The sequence below is a fragment of the Schistocerca americana genome, unplaced genomic scaffold (genome assembly GCF_021461395.2).
Source record: "Schistocerca americana isolate TAMUIC-IGC-003095 unplaced genomic scaffold, iqSchAmer2.1 HiC_scaffold_877, whole genome shotgun sequence".
Lineage (NCBI taxonomy): Eukaryota > Metazoa > Arthropoda > Insecta > Orthoptera > Acrididae > Schistocerca > Schistocerca americana.
Genome location: NW_025726650.1, coordinates 47,501 through 53,414, shown reverse-complemented (window position 1 = coordinate 53,414; position 5,914 = coordinate 47,501). Strand labels below are relative to the sequence as shown.

The 5,914-nt window shown below is 56.3% G+C and overlaps 1 non-coding gene across 1 annotated transcript in view; it reads left to right on the top strand.

Moving 5' to 3' along the window:
* The first annotated feature begins 5,387 nt into the window (after nucleotides 1-5,387).
* LOC124591782 overlaps nucleotides 5,388-5,914 on the top strand; it is a 1,910-nt gene continuing 1,383 nt past the window's right edge. The window contains exon 1 of the ribosomal RNA XR_006977261.1: nucleotides 5,388-5,914. This exon is cut by the window's right edge and continues 1,383 nt beyond it. This is a non-coding gene — a ribosomal RNA (small subunit ribosomal RNA).

The window sequence follows — 5,914 nt, the reverse complement described above, 5'->3', positions numbered from 1 at the left end:
GAGCTGGTTTAGACCGTCGTGAGACAGGTTAGTTTTACCCTACTGATGACTGTGTCGTTGCGATAGTAATCCTGCTCAGTACGAGAGGAACCGCAGGTTCGGACATTTGGTTCACGCACTCGGCCGAGCGGCCGGTGGTGCGAAGCTACCATCCGTGGATTAAGCCTGAACGCCTCTAAGGCCGAATCCCGTCTAGCCATTGTGGCAACGATATCGCTAAGGAGTCCCGAGGGTCGAAAGGCTCGAAAATACGTGACTTTACTAGGCGCGGTCGACCCACGTGGCGCCGCGCCGTACGGGCCCAACTTGTTTGCCGGACGGGGCACTCGGGCGGCGCTGTCTGGGATCTGTTCCCGGCGCCGCCCTGCCCCTACCGGTCGACCATGGGTGTCTATAGTTCGATGTCGGGACTCGGAATCGTCTGTAGACGACTTAGGTACCGGGCGGGGTGTTGTACTCGGTAGAGCAGTTGCCACGCTGCGATCTGTTGAGACTCAGCCCTAGCTTGGGGGATTCGTCTTGTCGCGAGACGAGACCCCCAGGGGCACGTGTGGGCAGCTTTTTGCTTTTGCGTCTGTACCGGGTATCGGTCTGGCCGGGCGCGCCGCACCCAGGGCGCTGCATTGGGTGCGGCGGACGGCGGCGTATCGGTTGGCGGGCCCCCTGCCGCCTGCGCGGGCGCTGCGATGGGTGCCGCCTCCGTGCGCGCGGCGGGGGAGGCGGCGCCGGCCGGGCGCCTTGTGTTCTGCCGCGCTACAGCGTATCGCTTTGGCGACGGGCGATGGGTGCCGCGATGGGTGCCGGACGGTCGATGTCGGCCCACCGGCCGGCGCGCCGCGCGGAGGCGGCGTCGTCGGGCGGGTGTCGGGCGGTCGACGGTACGTTGTCGCCGTCCCCCACCCGTCGTGTGGTAACATAGCGTCCACCGCCGTACGGTGACCTACAATACCCCTACACCATGGATGTGAAATAAAATATAATAACACATGATGCTCCGCAAGAAAATAGACTTGGGATAGGGTGTGTCGTTGGCAAGTCCCCGGGGCGGCTAGTGTGGGTGGTGATAAGTCCGTAGTGGGCGAGGTATTACGACGATGCCGCCATCTATGCGAATGTGACGCAACGACATTGACACCGAGCCCAGAAACGGCACCTCCATCTACAGGGATCCGACGGAACTACGCCAACCATGCCGGCAAAACAGTATCGCCATCTATGAAAATACGGCGAAACCACATGCAATACCTCCATCTATGCGAATCTGACAACACTACGTCCGCCATGTCGAGCGCACCACAAAACATACCGCCATCTGTAGGTCTCCCGCAACATGACCTCCTGCAACGACGATACCGTCATCTATGAGACGCCAAGCCGACTAAGACAGCGTTGGCCCCACAGTGCCCTTCGTTCGACCCCACCCACAAAGCCTGCACCCTCTGTCGACAACAGCACCCCAACGCCAGCGCCTCTGCCGCACGAAGTCGTGGACCGGCAATCACTCCACCTGCACCCGTTCGTGCCCCACCCCAACCGCCCAACTCGCAACTCCAGCGGATGAACGGCGGACTTTGCTCGCACTCGCAATGTGCAATCCACCCCTATAACGTGCGTTTCATGAAGAGTTATGTCCAATATGCGACATTCCCGCTGTCCATATACATGAGCTGCGAGCTGTACCACGTACGAGCTACAGACGCGATCGCGTTGCTCTCTGTACGAATGCAGATGCTCAGCGGCAGCTAGGAGGCGCTCCATCCATGTCGGTACCGGTGAGCGTTGCACTCGCAGTCGCAAAAACGTACGGCAAGTATATTACCCGGAAGAGTCAATGACAGTCCAAGCCCCCCTGCGTGGGAAGAGTCTTCCTAGGCCATGACCCACCGGAAGGGCGCAGCGTCCCCCACCCCAGACATGTGACGTCACACTATCGGTATTGACGACTAGACTGATTCCTTATAATCATTTGCCATACACCGGTGGAAGCTGCCGAGACGAGTAACTACATAGCGGGCTCGCCGTGTCACTAATGTACAGAGATACAATAGTTTCGACTGGAACCGGAGTAAACGTATACACGGCGCTGATTAGTAATAGATAGAGCCATCAGAATACAGATAATGTATACAACTGTCCGTATACATGCTGAAAGACTCTGCTCACAATCACACGTCAGCCAGACACTCTTATCACGCACTACTCTCTGCCTGTAACAGGCACACAGACAATATGTAAGCACCAGCATGGAACAACACCCAGTGCATCCTCTCTGCCACATTAGACAATCCACACTATCATAACCAGACCGGGAGGTCCACTCGGAAAACAGAATATCCCACCCTTCCGACAACCACCATTGCTCAGCTAAGCCACCAACACCCACACATGTCCCACACAGGGGTGCACCCAACATCACAATACTGCCTCCTGTCACACCACACAAACAATGGCAGGAATGAAAGACACAGGTCTGCCACAAGCATGGAATCAGAGCGCCGCCTGTTATGAGCCAAAGGTGCACCCTGACGTGGCAAATCCGATGATGCCGCAGTCATTTACTTACGATAATCACAATCAACAAACCGGCCCCCCCCCCCCCCCCAAAACACCTTTCCTTACAACAATGTGTACCTTAACCTAACCCATATTGTGCCTTAACCTAACCCGTATTGTACCTTAACCTAACCCGTATTGTACCTTAACCTAACCCGTATTGTACCTTAACCTAACCCGTATTGTACCTTAACCTAACCCGTACTGTGCCTTAACCTAACCCGTACTGTGCCTTAACCTAACCCGTACTGTGCCTTAACCTAACCCGTACTGTGCCTTAACCTAACCTATGTTGCGCCTTAACCTAACCTATGTTGCGCCTTAACCTAACCTATGTTGCGCCTTAACCTAACCTATGTTGCGCCTTAACCTAACCTATGTTGCGCCTTAACCTAACCTATGTTGCGCCTTAACCTAACCTATGTTGCGCCTTAACCTAACCTATGTTGCGCCTTAACCTAACCCATGTTGCGCCTTAACCTAACCCATGTTGCGCCTTAACCTAACCCATGTTGCGCCTTAACCTAACCCATGTTGCGCCTTAACCTAACCCATGTTGCGCCTTAACCTAACCCATGTTGCGCCTTAACCTAACCCATGTTGCGCCTTAACCTAACCCATGTTGCGCCTTAACCTAACCCATGTTGCGCCTTAACCTAACCCATGTTGCGCCTTAACCTAACCCATGTTGCGCCTTAACCTAACCCATGTTGCGCCTTAACCTAACCCATGTTGCGCCTTAACCTAACCCATGTTGCGCCTTAACCTAACCCATGTTGCGCCTTAACCTAACCCATGTTGCGCCTTAACCTAACCCATGTTGCGCCTTAACCTAACCCATGTTGCGCCTTAACCTAACCCATGTTGCGCCTTAACCTAACCCATGTTGCGCCTTAACCTAACCCATGTTGCGCCTTAACCCAACACACGTTGCGCCTTAACCCAACACACGTTGCGCCTTAACCCAACACACGTTGCGCCTTAACCCAACACACGTTGCGCCTTAACCCAACACACGTTGGGCCTTAACCCAACACACGTTGGGCCTTAACCCAACACACGTTGGGCCTTAACCCAACACACGTTGGGCCTTAACCCAACACACGTTGGGCCTTAACCCAACACACGTTGGGCCTTAACCCGCTCTGTAATTGTCATACGACGCGTTAAATTAGTGTAGTGTTGCCTAACTGCAACCCCCGCAATATAGTTTGCTACTCGCACTGCCCGGTCCCCAGAGTATCGCTTCATGTTAAACACCTTGCAGCTATACACTGTAATGCGGATGGCAGCAGGACGTACATGCTCAATGCCCTTCGCAGTTGTTCATTGGCATTCGCATGGCGAAGCACAGCCTACGTTGTGGTACGGCTTGTGTCAACTGTCCGCTGATGTTGTACGTCCAAATCACACACTGTACTGCACATTGGTCCTCATGTACTGAATGATACATCGTGGTACATGTGTGACCGTACCACGACTGCGCCAACAACGGCGAACCATACGGTCCAAATATTGTGCACTCAGCTACGTGTCGTCTCCCTATAAGAGCTGGATTGCAGTATGGTATGCCGTGGATGGCGATCAGCATGAGCCGTCTGTTGATGTAGTGGTGCGTGTTGTCAGACGTAGTCGTCTCTTCTCACACACCGTGATAGCATGGTGCACTGCGTTCCACATCTGCGACATGCGACAGAGGCCGGTTGACAGTCGTTCGCGCAATGGACATCGCATACGTACGGGGGCCACCTTCCACGTGTTCGCGAAGCGTGCACATGTTGTTGCGTGTATGTGGGCAGACATAGTGTGTCGTGACACCTGACACAGGCATGCAACAATCGTTGAATTTGCAAATGGCGATGGACGTCTACGTTTGCTGGTGACGTTACGCAAATGAACAACTGGTAAACCGTTGTGGTGCGGTTGTTCTCGCTAGAGGTGAATCAGTGATGGCGACGATCGGTTGAGCTACCAACCGGTTGTTTCAGCGATACCCACCATGCCCACGAACGTGAATGGCATGTGGGTGTGAAGCGATACGCGGCGGTGGCTGGGTGGGACCGTCCCCGGCCGGTGAGGGGGGGCCTCCCGGCGTGCTGGCCGCGCGGTGCGTGGGCGCACGCGCTACAGCCGGCTGGTGGGGGCGGCCAGTGGCAGGCGCGCCGGCCGACGGAGGCGGCAGGCGGCGCAGCTGCGCGCCGGCGCACCCTGCACGCGGCGCCGTGCGGCCAAAGTAGGTCCTCGCGGGCCCGGTGCGAAGCGCGGTGGACATCTGCAGTGTGCTGGTCCGATTGAGGACTGTGTGCGCTGAGGATGCGCCGCCGCCCGGCGCTCGGCGCCGCGACGCCGTCTGCTGCTCGGTCGCCTCTGCGGTTCTCGCAGGTGGTTTGTATCGCAGCTGTGCGGACGTGTTGGCGCGTGCGCTGTGCTGGGAGAGTTCGCTTCGGCACCCAAGTGGGGCTTTTGTCCTTCTGTGGCGCTGGCGTTGGAGCTGCCGGCCACCGTAGGTGGCGCGTGTTGTCTCCCGCCGGCAATGCCACGACAGCACGCTCCCGGGCCTCTGTCGGCAGCGGCAAGCTCAGTTGGGAGCACGGGTGGTCGCACCTAAAGCGTCTACTCGCCAAACCCCGGGCGATTGCGCCTCTCTCGAACCCGACCAAGTACTTAGGACGGCGCTGCGCGCCGCCGGGACCTGAGAGGGTTTCGAGGTGTATTGTGCAGGGGAGCTCAGCCTCCTCCTGTTTGCAGAATAATTGAGCGGACGCTTGCGTGTTCGCGCGGGCCCCCGGGACACACTCCCGGGCGGCCGGCTGCTCAGCTCTAGTTGACGCAGCTCCCTGGTTGATCCTGCCAGTAGTCATATGCTTGTCTCAAAGATTAAGCCATGCATGTCTCAGTACAAGCCGCATTAAGGTGAAACCGCGAATGGCTCATTAAATCAGTTATGGTTCCTTAGATCGTACCCACGTTACTTGGATAACTGTGGTAATTCTAGAGCTAATACATGCAAACAGAGTCCCGACCAGAGATGGAAGGGACGCTTTTATTAGATCAAAACCAATCGGTCGGCTCGTCCGGTCCGTTTGCCTTGGTGACTCTGAATAACTTTGGGCTGATCGCACGGTCCTCGTACCGGCGACGCATCTTTCAAATGTCTGCCTTATCAACTGTCGATGGTAGGTTCTGCGCCTACCATGGTTGTAACGGGTAACGGGGAATCAGGGTTCGATTCCGGAGAGGGAGCCTGAGAAACGGCTACCACATCCAAGGAAGGCAGCAGGCGCGCAAATTACCCACTCCCGGCACGGGGAGGTAGTGACGAAAAATAACGATACGGGACTCATCCGAGGCCCCGTAATCG